General features: G+C 37.8%; 1 long non-coding RNA gene across 4 annotated transcripts in view; it reads left to right on the top strand.

Moving 5' to 3' along the window:
* Positions 1–18,755, top strand: part of LOC149747463 (uncharacterized) — a 58,377-nt gene extending 39,622 nt beyond the window's left edge. For all 4 annotated transcript variants that reach the window (XR_016387873.1, XR_016387875.1, XR_016387872.1 and 1 more), the window contains one exon: positions 1–18,755. This exon is cut by the window's left edge. This is a non-coding gene — a long non-coding RNA (uncharacterized LOC149747463).

The raw sequence follows: 18,755 nt of genomic DNA, 5'->3' as shown, positions 1-18,755 counted from the left end.
GAGAATTTTCCAGGATTGATCACATTTTGGGTCACAAATCAAGCCTTGGTAAATTTTAAGAAAATTGAAATCATATCAAGCATCTTCTCTGACCACAATGCTATGAGATTAGAAATCAACAGGGAAAAAATGTAAAAATCACAAACACATGGAGGCTAAAAAATACGTTACTAAATAACCAAGAGATCACTGAAGAAATCAAAGAGGAAATCAAAAAATACCTAGAGGCAAATGGCAATGAAAACACGATGATCCAAAACCTATGGGGTGCAGCAAAAGCAGTTCTAGGAGGGAAGTTTATAGCTATTCAAGTCTACCTCAAGAAACAAGAAAAATCTCAAGTAGACAATCTAACCTTACACCTAAAGGAACTAGAGAAAGAAGAACAAACAAAACCCAAAGTTAGCAAAAGGAAAGAAGTCATAAAGATCAGAGCAGAAATAAATGAAATAGAAGCAAAGAAAACAAGAGCAAGGATCAATAAAACTAAAAGCTGGATCTTTGAGAAAATAAGCAAAATTGATGAACCTTTTGCCAAACTCATGAAGAAAAAGAGGGAGAGGACTCAAATCAATAAAATTAGAAATGAAAAAGGAGAAGTTATAATAGACACTGCAGAAATACAAAGCATCCTAAGAGGCTACTACAAGCAACCCGATGCCAATAAAATGGATAACCTGGAAGAAATGGACAAATTCTTATAAAGGTATAACCTTCCAAAACTGAAGCAGGAAGAAATAGAAAATATGAACAGACCAATCACAAGTAATGAGATTGAACTGTGATTAAAAATCTTCCAACAAACAAAAGTCCGGACCAGATGACGTCACAGGTGAATTCTATCAAACATTTAGAGAAGAGCTAACACCCATCCTTCTCAAGTTTTTCCAAAAAATTGCAGAGGAAGGAGCACTCCGAAACTCATTATATGAGGCCATCATCACCCTGATACCAAAACCAGAACAAGATACTACAAAAAAAAGAAAATTACAGACCAGTATCACTCATGAATATAGATGCAAAAATCCTCAAAAAAATACTAGCAAACAGAATCCAACAACATATTAAAAGGATCATACACCATGATCAAGTGGGATTTATCCCAGGAATGCTAAGATTCTTCAATATATGCAAATCAATCAATGTGATACACCATATTAAAAAACTGAAGAAGAAAAACCATATGATCATCTCAATATACACAGAAAAAGCTTTTGACAAAATTCAACTTATGATAAAAACTCTCCAGAAAGTTGGCATAGAGGGAACTTACCTCAACATAATAAAGGTCATATATGACAAACCCACAGCAAACATCATTCTCAATGGTGAAAAACTGAAAGCATTTCCTCTAAGGTTAGGAACAAGACAAGGATGTCCACTTTCACCACTATTATTCAACATAGTTTTGGAAGTCCTAGACATGGGAATCAGAGAAGAAAAAGAAATAAAAGGAATACAGGGGCTTCCCTGGTGGTGCAGTGGTTGAGAGTCCGCCTGCCGATGCAGGGGACATGGGTTCGTGCCCTGGTCTAGGAAGATCCCACATGCCATGGGGCGGCTAGGCCCGTGAGCCATGGCTGCTGAGCCTGTGCATCCGGAGCCTGTGCTCTGCAACGGGAGAGGTCACAACAGTGAGAGGTCCACGTACCACAAAAAAAAAAAAAAGGAATACAAATTGGAAAAGAAGATGTAAAACTGTCACTGGTTGCAGCTGACATGATGCTATACATAGAGAATCCTAAAGATGCCACCAGAAAACTACTAGAGCCAATCAATGAATTTGGTAAGGTTGCAGGATATAAAATTAATGCACCAAAATTTCTTGCATTCCTATATACTAATGATGAAAATTCTGAAAGAGAAATTAAGGAAACACTCCCATTTACCAGTGCAACAAAACAAATAAAATATCTAGGAATAAACCTACCTAGGGAGATGAAATACCTATATGCAGAAAACTATAAGACACTGGTGGAAGAAATTAAAGATGATACCAACAGATGGAGAGATATACCATGTTCTTGGATTGGAAGAATCAATATTGTGAAAATGACTGTACTACCCAAAGCAATCTACAGATTCAATGCAATCCCTATCAAATTACCATGGCATTTTTTATAGAACTAGAACAAAAAGTCTTAAAATTTGTATGGAGACAGAAAAGACCCCGAACAGCCAAAGCAGTCTTGAGGGAAAAAAACGGAGCTGGAGGAATCAGACTCCCTGACTTCAGATTATACCACAAAGCTACAGTCATCAAGACAATATGGTACTGGCACAAAAACACAAATATAGATCAATGGAACAATATAGAAAGCCCAGAAATAAACCCACGCACATATGGTCAACTAGTCTGTGACAAAGGAGGCAAGGATATACAAGCGAGGAAAGACAGTCTCTTCAATAAGTGGTGTTGGGAAAACTGGACAGCTACATGTAAAAGAATGAAATTAGAACACTCCCTAACACCATACACAAAAATAATCTCAAAATGGATTAGCGACCTAAATGTAAGACCAGACACTATAAAACTCTTAGTGGAAAACATAGGAAGAACACTCTTTGACATAAATCACAGCAAGATCTTTTTTGATCCACCTCCTAGAGTAATGGAAATAAAACCAAAAATAAACAAATGGGACCTAATGAAACTTAAAAGCTTTTACACAGCAAAGGAAACCATAAACAAAAGGAAAAGACAACCCTCAGAATGGGAGAAAATGTTTGCAAATGAAGCGACTGACAAAGGATTAATCTCCAAAGTTTTGAAGCAGCTCACGCAGCTTAATATCAGGAAAACAAACAACCCAATCCAATAATGGGCAGACGGCCTAAATAGACATTTCTACAAAGAAGGTATACAGATTGCCAACAAATACATGAAAGGATGGTCAACATCACTAATTATTAGAGAAATGCAAATCAAAATCACAATGAGGTATCACCTCACACAGGTCAGAATGACCATTATCAAAAAATCTACAAACAATAAATGCCGGAGAGCATGTGGAGAAAAGGGAGCCCTCTTTCACTGTTGGTGGGAATGTAAATTGACACAGCCACTATGGAGAACAGTATGGAAGTTCCTTAAAAAACTAAAAATAGAACTACCATATGACCCAGCAATCCCACTACTGGGCATATACCCAAAGAAAACCATAATTCCAAAGACACATGCACCCCAATGTTCATTACAGCAATATTTACAGTAGCCAGGTCATGGAAGCAACCTAAATGCCTATCGACAGATGAATGGATAAAGAAGATGTGGTACGTATATACAATGGAATATTACTCAGCCATAAAAAGGAACGAAGTTGGGTCATTTGTAGAGACGTGGATGGATCTAGAGACTGTCATACAGAGCGAAGTAAGTCAGAAAGAGAAAAAAAGTATCATATATTAATGCATATATGTGGAACCTAGAAGAATGGTACAGATGAACTGTTTCTCAGGGCAGAAATTGAGACACAGATGTAGAGGACAAACGTATGGACACCAAGGGGAGAAAGCAGTGGGAGGCGGGGGTAGTGGTGTGATGATTTGGGAGTTTGGGGTTGACATGTATACACTAATGTGTGTAAAATGGATGTCTAATAAGAACCTGCTGTATAAAAAAATAAATAAAATAAAATTCAAAAGAAAAAAAAAGCTGGTTTAGTGGTGCTGAATTTTCTTAGCTTTTGCTTGTCTGAAAAGCTTTTGACTTCTCTATTGAATCTGAATGAGATCCTTGCTGGGTAGAGTAATCTTGGTTGTAGGTCTTCCCCTTTCATCACTTTAAGTTTATCCTGCCAGTCCTTTCTGGCCTGCAGAGTTTCCGCTGAAAAATCAGCTGATAACCTTATGGGGATTCCTTTGTATGTTATTTCTTGTTTTTCCCTTGCTGCTTTTAATATTTTTTCTTTGAATTTAATTTTTGTTAGGTTGATTAATATGTGTCTTGGTGTGTTTTTCCTAGGGCTTATCCTGTATGGGGCTCTCTGTGCTTCCTGGACTTGGATGACTATTTCCTTTCCCATGTGAGGGAAGTTTTCAAGTATAATCTCTTTAAATATTTTCTCAGACCCTTTCTTTTTCTCTTCTTCTGGGACCCCTATAATTTGAATGTTGGTGTGTTTAGTATTGTCCCAGAGGTCTCTGAGATTGTCTTCAATTCTTTTCATTCTTTTTTCTTTATTCTGCTCCTTGGCAGTTATTTCCACCACTATGTCTTCCAGCTCACTTGTTCGTTCTTCTGCCTCAGTTATTGTTACTGATTCCTTCTAGTGTATTTTTCATTTCAGTTATCATGTTGTTCATCTCTGTTTTTTGTTTTTTATTCTTTAGTTCTAGATCTTTGTTAAACATTTCTTGTATTTTGTCCATCTGTGCCTCCATTCTATTTCTGAGATTCTGGATCATCTTTGCTATTATTACTCTGAATTCTTTTTCGGGTAGATTGCTTATTTCCTCTTCATTTATTTGGTCTTGTAAGTTTTTACCTTGCTCCTTCATCTGTGACATATTTTTTACCATCTCATTGTTTTTTCTTTTAATGTGTGGGATTGTGTTCCTGTCTTACTGGTTGGTTGACCTGAGGCTTCCAACACTGGAGTTTGTAGGCTGCTGGGTAGAGCTGGGTCTTGGTGCTGAGGTGAGGAACTCCGTGAGACCTCACTCTGATGAATATTCCTTGGGGTCTGAGGTTCTCTGTTAGTCCATTGGTTCAGACTCAGTGTTCCCACCACAGGAGCATCGCCCCAACCCGAGGCTCATGAACCAAGATCCCACAAGCTGCCTGGGGTGGCAAAAAAAAAAAAAAAAAAGAACAATAACAAAGTAAAAAATAAAATTATACTAAGAAACTAACAGATATGTTAGGAAGAATATAAAAATAAAAATATGGATGAATAACCAGAAGGTACATCAGTACCACAATAGTAAAAAAGAGGAGGAGGGAAAAGAAAAAAAAGGTGTGTGTGGGGTAAAGGCCTTGGCTGCGGAGGGTGGGGCCTAAGCAAGGGCGAGGTTTGGGCTGTGGGCGGGACCAATTCTCAGGACCCACAGGGCTGGAAAAGGTCATGGGGGCTGTGGGGGGTGGGGCTTAGGCTCAAGGAACAGAAGGGGCCCAGGCGTGCCTCCCACCTGGGAGCCCAGCAGGCTTCTTGGGCTTAGAGGGCAGGGGACCTCACCTGGGAGCCCAGCAGGCTTCTTGGGCTCGAGTGGGCAGGGCAAATGACCTCCTGTCCTCTCCTGCTCCTCCAGTCTGGGAGGGCCCCTCCTGCCTGACTCTCCTGATCTCCCCTCAGCCTCCCTCCAATGCCCCCAAGGACACATGTGGTCTGGAGGGGGTTTGGAGGGCAGGGGACTGGCCTGGAAGCTCAGCAGTCTCCCTGGGCCGAGTGGGCTAAGCAATAGCCCTCTGCTCCTCTCCTGCTCCTCTTGGATGGCTCCTCCAGCCTGCCTCTCCTGATCTCCCCAGCCTCCTTCTTATGTCCCTGGACCCACACAACATGGATGGGGCTTTGGAGGGGTGGGGTACCAGCTTGGGAGCTCAGCAGACTCCCTGGCCAGAGTGGGCCAGGCGATTACCCTCCACTCCTCTCCAGCTCTTCCTGGAGAGTCCCTCTCACCTGTCTCTCCTGATCTCCCCAGCCTCAGGGGCGCCAATCCTGTCTGGCCTCCACTTCCCCTCCCCCCTCAGTCTCCCTGCATCCTACCCATTCACTTTGGGGTTCCTCCCGTCTCCTTGGGTGTCAGAGTCCTTCACCAGTGGCTGGCGTGCGCCCTAGTTGTGGGGAGATGCTAACTCCACATCTTCCCATACCACCATCTTGACTCCACCTCTCTTCTGCTATTTTCTAATTCAAATGTTTGTTTTTTCAACTGTTGAGGTTTCTTAAAATATTTATTTATTTTTATTTATTTGGCTGCACTGGGTCTTAGTTGTTGCAAATGGAATCTTCATTGCCATGTGTAGGATCTTTGTTGTGGCATGTGGGATTTTTTTTTTTTTTTTTGGTTGCAGCATGCACGTGGGATCTAGTTCCCTGACCAGGGATCAAACCTGGGCCCCCTGCATTGGGAGCATGGAGTCTTAACCACTGGACCACCAGGGAAGTCCCTTAACTTTTGAGTTTTGAGCAATTTTTATAGATTCTTGTGTGTATCCTTTGTTACATCCTTTGCAGAGAAAAAATCTTGATGAAGTCCAGTTTATTGATTTTATGGATTATGATTTTAGTGACATATCTAAGAACTCTTTAGTCATCTGCCCTAGGTCCTGATGATTTTCTCCTCTAAAAGTTTTATAGTTCTACATTTAAATCTGTGATCCATTTTGAGGTACTCTTTTGTGTTAAGTGTGAGGTTCAGGTCTAGGTTCATACTTTTGCCCATGAATATCCAATTGCTCTAGAACCATGTGTTGACAAGACTCCACTGAATACCTCAGATCACTTGGCAGTGCTTATGTGGGGCTATTTCTGGCTTCTCCATTCTGTTCCATTGATCTATGTGTCTATCTCTCCACCAGTAACAGACTCTCTTGATTACTGTAGCGATACAGCAGGCCTTAATATTGAGTAGAATTGATTCTTCTCACTTTATTATTCTTTTTCAAAATTGTTATTTCCTTTCCACATAAATTTGAGGATAATCTTGTCTACATAAAAAACATCTTGCTAGGATTTTAATAGGAATTGTATTAAACTCATATATCAATCTGTGGACAATTGACTTCTTTACTATAGTAAATTTTCCAGTCCATGAACACATTATCTCTCTCCATTTATTTAGTTTTTCTTGATTTCCTCTTCAGTCAATGTTTTGTAGTTTTAAAAATTCAAGCCCTGTACATGTTTTTTAAAAAAATTTATATGTAAAAATCTCATTTTTTCCCCTAGCAGTTGTAAATGGTATTGTATTTTTCAGCTTTATTGAGATATGATTGACAAATAAAAATGGTATGTATTTAGGTTGTACAACATTTGTTAAAGGTGTACAACATGATGTTTTAATAATACATATACATTGTGACATAATTACCACAATCAAGTTAATTAACACATCCAGCACCTCATGTAGTTACTGTTTTTTTGTGTGTGGTGGGAACATTTAGAATATACTCTCAACAAATTTCAAGTATACGATACAGTATTACTACCTATAATCACCATGCTGTAAATTAGATCCCCAGAACTTACTAAACTTATTACTGAAAGTTTGTATCCTTTGACCAACATCTTCCCAAATTGCCTATCTCTACCCTCCATACCCCCTGACAAACACATTTCTACTCTCTGGTTCTATGAGTTTGACTTATTAAATTTATTTATTTATGGCTGTGTTGGGTCTTCGTTTCTGTGCCTGGGCTTTCTCCAGTTGCGGCAAACAGGAACCACTCTTCATCGCGGTGTGTGGGCCTCTCACTATCGTGGCCTCTTGTTGTTGCAGAGCACAGGTTCCAGACGCGCAGGCTCAGTAATTGTGGCTCACGGGCCCAGTTGCTCCGTGGCATGTGGGATCTTCCCAGGCCAGGGCTCGAACCCGCGTCCCCTGCATTGGCAGGCAGATTCTCAACCACTGCGCCACCAGGGACGCCCGAGTTTGACTTTTTAAAACTCTACCTGTTAAGTTAGATAGTACAGTGTTTGTCTTTCTCTGTCTGGCTTACTTCACTTAGCATAAAGTCTTCTAGTTTCATTCATGTTGCAAATGGTAGGATTTCTTTCATTTTTATGGCTGACTGATATCCCATTGTTTATAAATACCACATTTTCTTAATCCATTCATTTGTCAATGGACAGTTAGGTTATTTCTGTATCTTGACTATGTAAATAGTGCTGCAATGAACACGGGAGTGCAGTTATCGCTTTGAGATACAGATTTCACATCCTTTGGATGTATACTCAGAAGTGAGATTGCTGGGTTGTATGGTAGTTCAATTTTTAACTTTTTGAGGAAACTCCACACTGTTTTCCATAGTGGCTATAACAATTTTCATTATCATCAACAGTGCACAAAATTTCCATTTTCCCCACACCCTTGCCAATACTTGTTATCTCTTGTCTTTATTATTTTTTTATAATAGTCATCTTAATAGGTGTGAGGTGATATCTCATTGTGATTTTGATTTGCATTTTCCTGATGATTAGTGATGAGTACATTTTCATATACCTGTTGGTCATTTGTATAACTTTTTTGGGAAAATGTCTCTTCAGGCCCTTTTGCCCTTTTTAAAAAATTGGGTTGTTTTTGTTTTGATATTACATTGTATGAATTCCTTATGTATTTTGGATATTAACCTCTTATCAGATATATGGTTTGCAAATATTTTCTCCCATTCTGTATGTTGCCTTTCATTTTGCTGATTGTTTCCTTTGCTCTGCAGAAGCTTTTTAGTTTGATGTAGTCCCACTTGTTTATTTTTGCTTTTGTTGCCATATCCAGAAAATCATTGCCAAGACCAATATCAAGGAGATTTCTTCCCTATTTTTTCTTCTAGGAATTTTATGGTTACAGGCCTTACATTTAAGTCTTTAATCTATTTTGAGTTAACTTTTATGTATGGCATAAGATAAGGGTCCAATTTCATTCTTATGTCTGTGGATATCCAGTTTTTCCAACACTATTTATTGAAGAAACTATCATTTACCCATTGTGTATTCCTGGCATCCTTATCAAAGATTAGTTGACTGCATATGAGTGGGTTTATTTCTGGGCTCTTTATTCTGTTCCATTGGTCTATGTATCTGTTTTTATGCCAGTACTATACTGTTTTGATTACTACAGCTCTGTTTGAAATCAGAGAGTGTGATGCCTCCAGCTTTGTTCTTCTTTCTCAAGATTGCTTGGCTATTTGGGGTGTTTCATGGTTCAAAACAAATTTTAGGATTGTTTTTCTATTTCTGTGAAAAATGCCATTGGAATTATGATAGAGATTGCTTCAAATCTGTAGACTGTTTTGGGTAGAATGGTCGTTTTAACAATGAACATAGGATGTATTTCCATTTACTTGTGTCTTCTTCAGTTTCTTTCATTGATGTCATAGTTTTCAGTGTACAGATCTTCCACTTCCTTGGTTAAACTTATTCCTAAGTATTTTATTCTTTTTGATGCTATTGTTAATGAGATTGTTTTCTTAATTGTGTTTTTGAATAGTTCATTGATAGGGTATAGAAATGCAACTAATTTTTATATATTGCTTTTGTATCATGGAACTTAACTGAATTCATTAAATGATATTGCATTTAAATTTTGTTTTCCACATGTCCATTGCTAATATATAGAAATATGATTGACAGCCACACACAGAAGAGTGAAACTGTACCACTCTCATACACCATACACAAAAATTAACTCAAAATGGATTAAAGACTTGAATGTAAGACCTGAAACCATAAAACTTCTAGAAGAAAACATACGAAGTAAGCTCCTTGACATAGGTCTTGGTGATGTTTTCTGAATCTGACACCAAAAGTAAATGCAACAAAAGCAAGAACAAACAAGTGGGACTATATCAAACTAAAAAGCTTCTGCACAGCATAGGGAACCATCAACAAAATAAAAAGGCAACTTACTGAATGAGAGAAAATATTTGCAATATCTCATAAGGGGTTAATTTCCAAAATATATAAAGAATTTATATAGCCTAAAAGCAAAAAAGCCCAAACAATCTTGCTGAAAAATGGGCAGAGGACCTGAATAGACATTTTTCCAAAGAAGACATACAGATGGCCAACAAGCACATGAAAAGATGCTCAACATCATTAATCACCAGGAAAATGCAAATCAAAACCACAATGAGATATCACCTCACACCTGTTACATTGGTTATTATCAAAAAGACAAGAAATAACAAGTGTTGGCAAGGATACAGAAAAAAGGAAACAACTGTGCACTGTTGGTGGGAATGTAAATTGGTATAGCCACTATGGAAAATACTAGGGAGGCTCCTCAAAAAGTTAAAAATAGAACTATCATAGGAACCAACAATTCCAAGTTCATTTTCTTTGAATAAATCCAATTTATTTATTCAAAGAAAATGAAAACACTAACTTTAAAAGATATATATGTACCTCCATGTTTGTTGCAGCACTATTTACAATAACCAAGATATGGAAACAACCTAAGTGCCCATCTATAAATGAATGGATAAGGCAATTGTGGTATTTATAGACAATGGAATATTTTTCAGCCATAAAACAGAATGATGCAAATCAAAACTACAGTGAGGCATTCACCTCACACCAGTCAGAATGGTCGTCATCAAAAAATCTACAAACAATGAATGCTGGAGAGGGTATGGAGAAAAGAGAACCCTCTTGCACTGTTGGTGGGAATGTAAATTGATACAGCCACTGTGGAGAACTGTATGGAGGTTCCTTAAAAAACTAAAAATTAGAACTACCATATGATGTGGCAATCCCACTACTGGGCATATACCCTGAGGAAATCATAATTCAAAAAGAGACATGTACCACAATGTTCGTTTGCAAAACTATTTACAATGCCAGGGCATGGAAGCAATCTAAGTGTCCATCGACAGATGAATGGATAAAGAATATGTGGCACATATACATAATGGAATATTACTCAACCATGAAAAGAAACGAAATTGAACTATTTGTAGTGAGGTGCATGGACCTAGAGTCTGTCATCTGTCATACGGAGTGAAGTAAGTCAGAAAGAGAAAAACACACACATATATATACATATGGAATCTAAAAAAAAAAGGTTCTGAAGAACCTAGGGGCAGGACAGGAATAAAGACGCAGATGTAGAGAATGGGCTTCAGGACATGGGGAGGGGGAACGGTAAGCTAGGACGGAGTGAGAGGGTGGCATTGACATATATACATTACCAAATGTAAAATAGCTAGCTAGTGGGAAGCAGCTGCATAACACAGGGAGATCAGCTCAGTGCTTTGTGACCACCTAGAGGGGTGGGATAGGGAGGGTGGGAGGAAGACACAAGAGGGAAGGGATATGGGGATATATGTATACATGTGGCTGATTCAGTTTGTTGTGCAGTGGAGACTGGCACAACATTGTGGGGCAATTATACTCCAATAAAGATGTTAAAAAAAAACCCCACCAAACAATGAATTCCTGCCATTTGCAACAACATGGATGGACCCCAAGGGCATTATGCTAGGTGAAATAAGTCAGATAGAGAAAGACAAATACTGTATTACTGTATTATTTCTCTTATATGTGGAATGTAAAAAAAAAAAAAAAAAAAAGCAAAACAAAACCGAAACAAAAAACCAAACTGAAAGATATGGAGAATAGATTGGTAATGTCCAGAGGTGGGCAGTAGGTGATAGGAGAAGTGGGTGAAGGGGGTCAAAAGGTAAAAAAAGAAAACATGGTTTCCAACCTGGGTTTCCTTCCAAGGGACGTTGGGAATGGTGGGGATGTTGAGCAGATTGGGCTCTGGATTCTCCACATCTGTTCCAACCAGAGCAGTTCTACTTGTATCTTTTTTAAATATTGAAAATAAGCTTTTTTTCAAGAAAGGATTCTGAATTACAAATAGAAATAGAAAGTCACTGGGGAAAACTTGTTATTCTGGCACACAGGGACCCCCACAATCTGGTCTTAATTTTTTCTAGTATTTCCTCACTACTCTTTTTCACAAAGTTTTGCTTAGGTCTGAGTAACTTAATCATTATTTTTGGGCAATCCTTCTTATATCTCATCTCTATCCATTTAGTTAAGCAATTCTAGTAATGAATACTGATTCTGTATCAGCCAGTGTACTATACACTTTATCATATTATAAAACATTATCTCATCTATTATTAATGATAACTTTATGATATAGGTGCTAACAATTATTACCATTTTACAGATAAGGCTTAGAGAAATTAAGAAACTTGGTTAGAGCCACACAGCTAATAGGTGGCAGAGCTCAAGGAAAAGGATTTGAGCCCAGGCTTATCTGACTTCAAAGTCCGATGGTTATATGTGTTGCCTGACAGCTTTCTCTTCTCCTATACAATACTGCTTTTTTTTTTTTTTTTGTCTATCTCTTCCAAGAAATCTTCTCTGACTTCTATATCCCATAATATCTTCCCTTCCATGAACTTCTCAAGAATTACTACCTATCCCATTCATTTGATAATTACCACATACACATATACTGTCTGCTATATTTTTAGGGGCAAATGTTTTGTTTTTCCAATACATTCTCTAAGGGCATGGAGATTAAAAAGAAAGAAATATGATTGATTTTTGTGTGTTGATTTTGTATCCTGTGACCTTGCTGAACTCATTTGTTAGTTCTGGAAGTTTGTTTTGTTTTTGTTTTGTTTTTTTGTAGATCCCTTGGGATTTTCTACATAGGGAATCATGTAATCTGCAAATAGAGGACAGTTTTATTTATTTCTTTCCAATCTGTATGTATTTTATTTCCTTTCCTTGCCTTTTTGTGCTGGTTAGATCTTCCAGTACTATGTTCAACAGCACTGGTGAGAGCAGACATCCTTGCCTTCTTTCTCATCTTAGTGGAAAAGCTTTGTTTTTCACCATTAAACATGATATTTACATTTATATTCATGAAGGATATTGATCCATAGTGTTCTTTTTTGTACTTTGTCTTCTTTTTTATACTTTGTCTTCTTTTGGTATTAGGGTAATACTAACTCCATAAAATGAATTGGGAAATGTTCCTTCCTCTTTTATTTTCTGGAAGAGATTGTCTAAAATTGATGTTAATTCTTCTTTAAACATTGGCTAGAACTCTACAGTGAAAATCCTCTGGGTCTGTAGATTTCTGGGAGTTTTAAAATTGTGAATTCAATTGTGTTAACAGTTAAAGGGCTACTCAAATTATGCATTTCATATTGAGTGACTTGTGGTAGTTTGTGGTTTTCAAGGAATTTGCCGATTTCACTCTAAGTTGCCAAATTTATGTGTAGATTTCATGGTTTTTTTTTTTTACATTTCATATAAATGTATTATTAGCATACGGTATTTGTTTTTCTCTTTCTGACCTACTTCACTCAGTATGACAGACTCTAAGTCCATCCACCTCACTACAAATAACTGTTTCATTTCTTTTTATGGCTGAGTAATATTCCATTGTATATATGTGCCACATCTTCTTTATCCATTCATCTGTTGATGGACACTTAGGTTGCTTCCATGTCCTGGCTATTGTAAAGAGAGCTACAATGAATATTTTGGTACATGACTCTTTTTGAATTATGGTTTTCTCAGGGTATATGCCCAGTAGTGGGATTGCTGGGTCATATGGTAGTTCTATTTTTAGTTTTTTAAGGAACCTGCATACTGTTCTCCATAGTGACTGTATCAATTTACATTCCCACCAACAGTGCAAGAGGGTTCCCTTATCTCCACACCCTCTCCAGCATTCATTGTTTGTAGATTTTTTTTGTTTTTTTTTTTTTCAGTACGTGGTCCTCTCACTGTTGTGGCCTCTCCCTTTGCAGAGCACAGGCTCCGGACGCTCAGGCTTAGCGGCCATGGATCAAAGGCCTAGCTGCTCTGCGGCATATGGGATCTTCCTGGACAGGGGCATGAACCCATGTCCCCTGCATTGGCAGGCGGACTCTCAACCACTGCACCACCAGGGAAGCCCTGTTTGTAGATTTTTTGATGATGGTGATTCTGACTGGTGTGAGATGATATTTCATTGTAGTTTTGATTTGCATTTCTCTAATGATTACTGATGTTGAGCATGCTTTCATGTGTTTGTTGGCAATCTGTATATCTTCTTTGGAGAAATGTCTATTTAGGTCTTCTGCCCATTTTTGGATGGGTTGTTTGTTTTTTTGATATTGAGCTGCATGTACTGCTTCTAATTTTGGAGATTAATCCTTTCTCAGTTGCTTCATTTGCAAATATTTTCTCCCATTCTGAGGGTTCTCTTTTCGTCTGTTTATGGTTTCCTTGGCTGTGCAAAAGCTTTTACATTTCATTAGGTCCCATCTGTTCATTTTTGTTTTCATTTCCATTTCTCTTGGAGGTGGGTCAAAAAGGATCTTGCTGTGATTTATGTCATAGTGTGTTCTGCCTATGTTTTCCTCTAAGAGTTTTCTAGTGTCTGGCCTTACACTTAGGTCTTTACTCCATTTTGAGTTTATTTTTGTGTGTGGCATTAGGGAGTGTTCTAATTTCATTCTTTTACATGTAGCTGTCCAGTTTCCCAGCACCACTTACTGAAGAGGCTGTCTTTTCTCTACTGTATATTCTTGCATCCTTTATCTAAGATAAGGTGATCATATGTGTGTGGGTTTATCTATGGGCTTTCTATCCTGTTGCATTGATCTATATTTCTGTTTTTGTGCCAATATCATACTGTCTTGATTACTGTAGCTTTGTAGTATAGTCTGAAGTCAGGGAGCCTGGTACCTCCAGCTCCGCTTTTCTTTCTTAAGATTGCTTTGGCTATTCAGGGTCTTTTGTGTTTCCATACAAATTATGAAATTTTTTGTTTTAGTTCTGTGAAAAATGCCAGTGGTAGTTTGATAGGGATTGCCTTGAATCTGTAGATTGCTTTGGGTAGTAGAGTCATTTTCACAATGTTGATTCTTCCAATCCAAGAACATGGTATATCTCTCCATCTATTTGTATCATCTTTAATTTCTTTCATCAGCGTCTTATAATTTTCTGCATACAGGTCTTTTGTCTCCTTATGTAGGTTTATTCTGAGATATTTTATTCTTTTTGCGGCAAAAGTAAATGGGAGTGTTTTCTTAATTTCACTTTCACATTTTTCATCCTTAGTGTATAGGAATGTCAGATATTTCTGTGCATTAATTTTGTATCCTGCTACTTTACCAAATTCATTGATTAGCTCTTGTAGTTTTCTGGTTGCATTTTTAGGATTCTCTATGTATAGTATCATGTCATCTGCAAACAGTGATAGCTTTACTTCTTCTTTTCCAATTTGGATTCCTTTTATTTCCTTTTCTTCTCTGATTGCTGTGGCTAAAACTTCCAAAACTATGTTGAATAAGAGTGGTGAGAGTGGGCAACCTTGTCTTTTTCCTGATCTTCGTGGAAATGGTTTCAGTTCTGCACCATTGAGGATGATGTTGGCTGTGTTTGTCATATATGGCCTTTATTATGTTGAGGAAGTTCCCTCTATGCCTCATTTCTGGAGGATTTTTATATAAATGGGTGTTGAATTTTGTCAAAAGCTTTCTCTGCATCTATTGAGATGATCATATGGTTTTTCTCCTTCAATTTGTTGATATGGTGTATCATATTGATTGATTTGCATATATTGAAGAATCCTTGCATTCCTGGGATAAACCCCACTTGATCATGGTGTACGATCCTTTTAATGTGCTGTTGGATTCTGTTTGATAGTATTTCGTTGAGGATTTTTGCATCTATGTTCATCAGTGATATAGGCCTGTAGTTTTCTTTCTTTGTGACATCTTTGTCTGTTTTTGGTATCAGGGTGGTGGTGGCCTTGTAGAATGAGTTTGGGAGTGTTCCTCTCTGCTATATTTTGGAAGAGTTTGAGAAGGATAGGTGTTAGCTCTTCTCTAAATGTTTGATAGAATTCATCTTTCAAGCCATCTGGTCTGGGTTTTTGTTTTTTGGAAGAATTTTAATCACAGTCTCAATTTCAGTACTTGTGATTGATCTGTTCATATTTTCTATTTTTTCCTGGTTCAGCCTCAGAATGTTGTGCATTTCTAAGAATTTGTCCTTTTTTTCCAGGTTGTCCATTTTATTGGCATAGAGTTGCTTGTAGTAATCTCTCATGATCTTTTGTATTTCTGCAGTGTCAGCTGTTACTTCTCCTTTTTCATTTCTAATTCTATTGATTTGAGTCTTCTCCCTTTTTTTCTTGATGAGTCTGGCTAATGGTTTATGAATTTTGTTTATCTTCTCAAAGAACCAGCTTTTAGTTTTATTGACCTTTGCTGTCATTTTCTTCATTTCTACTCATTTATTTCTGATCTGATCTGTATGATTTCTTTCCTTCTGCTAACTTTGATTTTTTTTGTTCTTCTTCTTTCTCTAATTGCTTTAAGTGTAAGTTAGGTTGTTTATTTGCGATGTTTCTTGTTTCTTAAGGTAGGATTGTATTGCTATAAAATTCCCTCTTAGAACTGCTTTTGCTGCATCCTATAGATTTTTGGTTGTCGTGTTTTCATTGTCATTTATTTCTAGGTATTTTTTGATTTCCTCTTTGATTTCTTCAGTGATCTCTTGGTTATTAAGCAGTGTATTGTTTAGCCTCCATGTGTTTGTATATTTTAAAGTTTTTTTCCTGTAAATGATATCTAGTCTCATAGAGTGGTGGTCAGAAAAGATACTTGATATGATATCAATTTTCTTAAATTTACCAAGGCTTGATTTGTGACCCAAGATACGATCTATTCTGGAGAATTTTCCATGAGCACTTGAGAAGAATGTGTATTCTGTTGTTTTTGGATGGAATGTCCTATAAATATCAATTAAGTCCATCTTGTTTAATGTATCATTTAAAGCTTTTGTTTCCTTATTTATTTTCATTTTGGATGATCTGGCCATTGGTGAAAGTAGGGTGTTAATTTCCCCTATTATGATTGTGTTACTGTCAATTTCACCCCCTTTTTTTTTTGCAATACACAGGCCTCCCACCATTGCAGCCTCTCCCGTCCCGGAGCACAGGGGCTCTGGACGCACAGGCCCAGCGGCCATGGCCCACGGGCCCAGCTGCTCTGCGGCATGCGGGAATCTCCCAGACCGGGGCACGAACCCGCATCCCCCGCATCAGCTGGCAGATCCCCAACCACTGTGCCACCAGGGAAGCCCTCAATTTCCCCTTTTATGGCTGTTAGTATTTGCCTTATATATTGAGGTGCTCCTATATTGGGTGCATAAATATTTACAATTGTTATATCCTCTTCTTAGATTGATCCCTTGATCATTATGTAGTGTCCTTCTTTGTCTCTTGTAATAGTTTTTGTTTTAAAGTCTATTTTGTCTCATATAAGAATTGTTACTCCAGCTTTCTTTTGGTTTCCATTTTCATTGAATATCTTTTTCCATCCCCTCACTTTCAGTCTATATGTATCCTAGGTCTGAGGTGTGTCTCTTGTAGAGAGAGCATATATTCGGGTTTTGTTTTTGTATCCATTCAGCTAGGCTATCTCTTTTGGTTGGAGCACTTAATCCATTTACATTTAAGGTAGTTATAGATATGTATGTTCCTATTACCATTTTCTTAATTGTTTTGGGTTTGTTATTGTAGGTCTCTTCCTTCTCTTGTGTTTCCTCCCTAGAGAAGTTCCTTTAGCATTTGTTGTAAAGCTGGTTGGGTGGTGCTGAATTCTCTTAGCTTTTGCTGGTCTGTAAAGGTTTTAATTTCTCCATCAAATCTGAATGAGATCCTTGCTGGGTAGAGTAATCTTTGTTGTAGGTTTTTCTCATTCATCACTTTAAATATGTCCTGCCACTCCTTCTGGCTTGCAGAGTTTCGGCTGAAAGATCACCTGTTAACCTTATGGGGATTCCCTTGTGTGTTTTTTGTTGTTTTTCCCTTGCTGCTTTTAATATTTTTCCTTGTATTTAATTTTTGATAGTTTGATTAATATGTGTCTTGGCATGTTTCTCCTTGGATTTATCCTGTATGGGACTCTCTGTGCTTCTTGGACTTGATTAACTATTTCCTTTCTCATATTAGGGAAGTTTTCAACTTTAATCTCTTCAAATATTTTCTCAGTCCCTTTCTTTTTGTCTTCTTCTTCTGGGACCCCTATAATTCGAATGGTGTGCTTAATGTTGTCCAGGAGGTCTCTGAGACTGTCCTCAATTCTTTTCACTTTTTTTTCTTTATTCTGCTCTGCAGTAGTTATTTCCATTATTTTATCTTCCAGGCCACTTATTCGTTCTTCTGCCTCAGTTATTCTGCTACTGATCCCTCCTAGAGAATTTTAAATTTCATTTATTATGTTGTTCATCACTGGTTGTTTGCTCTTTAGTTCTTTTAGGTCCTTGTTAAAAGTTTCTTGTATTTTCTCCATTCTATTTCCGAGATTTTGGATCATCTTTACTATCATGATTCTGAATTCTTTTTCAGGTAGACTGCCTATTTCCTCTTCATTTGTTAGGTCTGGTGGGTTTTTGCCTTTCTCCTTCACCTGCTGTGTGTTTTTCTGTCTTCTCATTTTGCTTAACTTACTGTGTTTGGGGTCTCCTTTTTGCAGGCTGCAGGTTCGTAGTTCCCGTTGTTTTTGGTGTTTGTCCCCAGTGGCTAAGGTTGGTTCAGTGGGTTGTGTAGGCTTCCTGTTGGAGGGGACTAGTACCTGTGTTCTGGTGGATCTTGTCTTTCTGGTTGGAAGGTCCACGTCTGGTGCTGTGTTTTGGGGTGTCTGTGGCCTTATTATGATTTTAGGCAGCCTCTCTACTAATGGATGGGGTTGTGTTCCTATCTTGCTAGTTGTTTGTCATAGGGTGTCCACCACTGTAGCTTGCTGGTCATTGAGTGGAGCTGGGTCTTGGCGTTGAGATGGAGATCTCTGGGAGATTTTTGCCATTGTTTGATATTACGTGGAGCTGGGAGGTGTCTTGTGGACCAGTGTCCTGAACTTGGCTCTCCCACCTTAGAGGCATTTGTTGGAGCACCTGACACCTGGCTGGGGCACCAAGAGGCTGTCATCTACATGGCTCAGAATAAAAGGGAGAAAAACAAGAAAGAAAGAAAGAATAAGATAAAATAAAATAAAAGTAAAATAAATTTATTAAAATAAAAAAATAATTATTAAAAAATTTTAAGAAGTAATAAAAAAAGAAAAA

The sequence above is a fragment of the Delphinapterus leucas genome, chromosome 15, assembly GCF_059928025.1.
Source record: "Delphinapterus leucas isolate spDelLeu-1000000601 "Yukka" chromosome 15, BTC_Dleu_Yukka2, whole genome shotgun sequence".
In the NCBI taxonomy this organism is placed as follows: Eukaryota; Metazoa; Chordata; class Mammalia; order Artiodactyla; family Monodontidae; genus Delphinapterus; species Delphinapterus leucas.
This window is presented reverse-complemented; position numbering and strand designations above follow the sequence as displayed.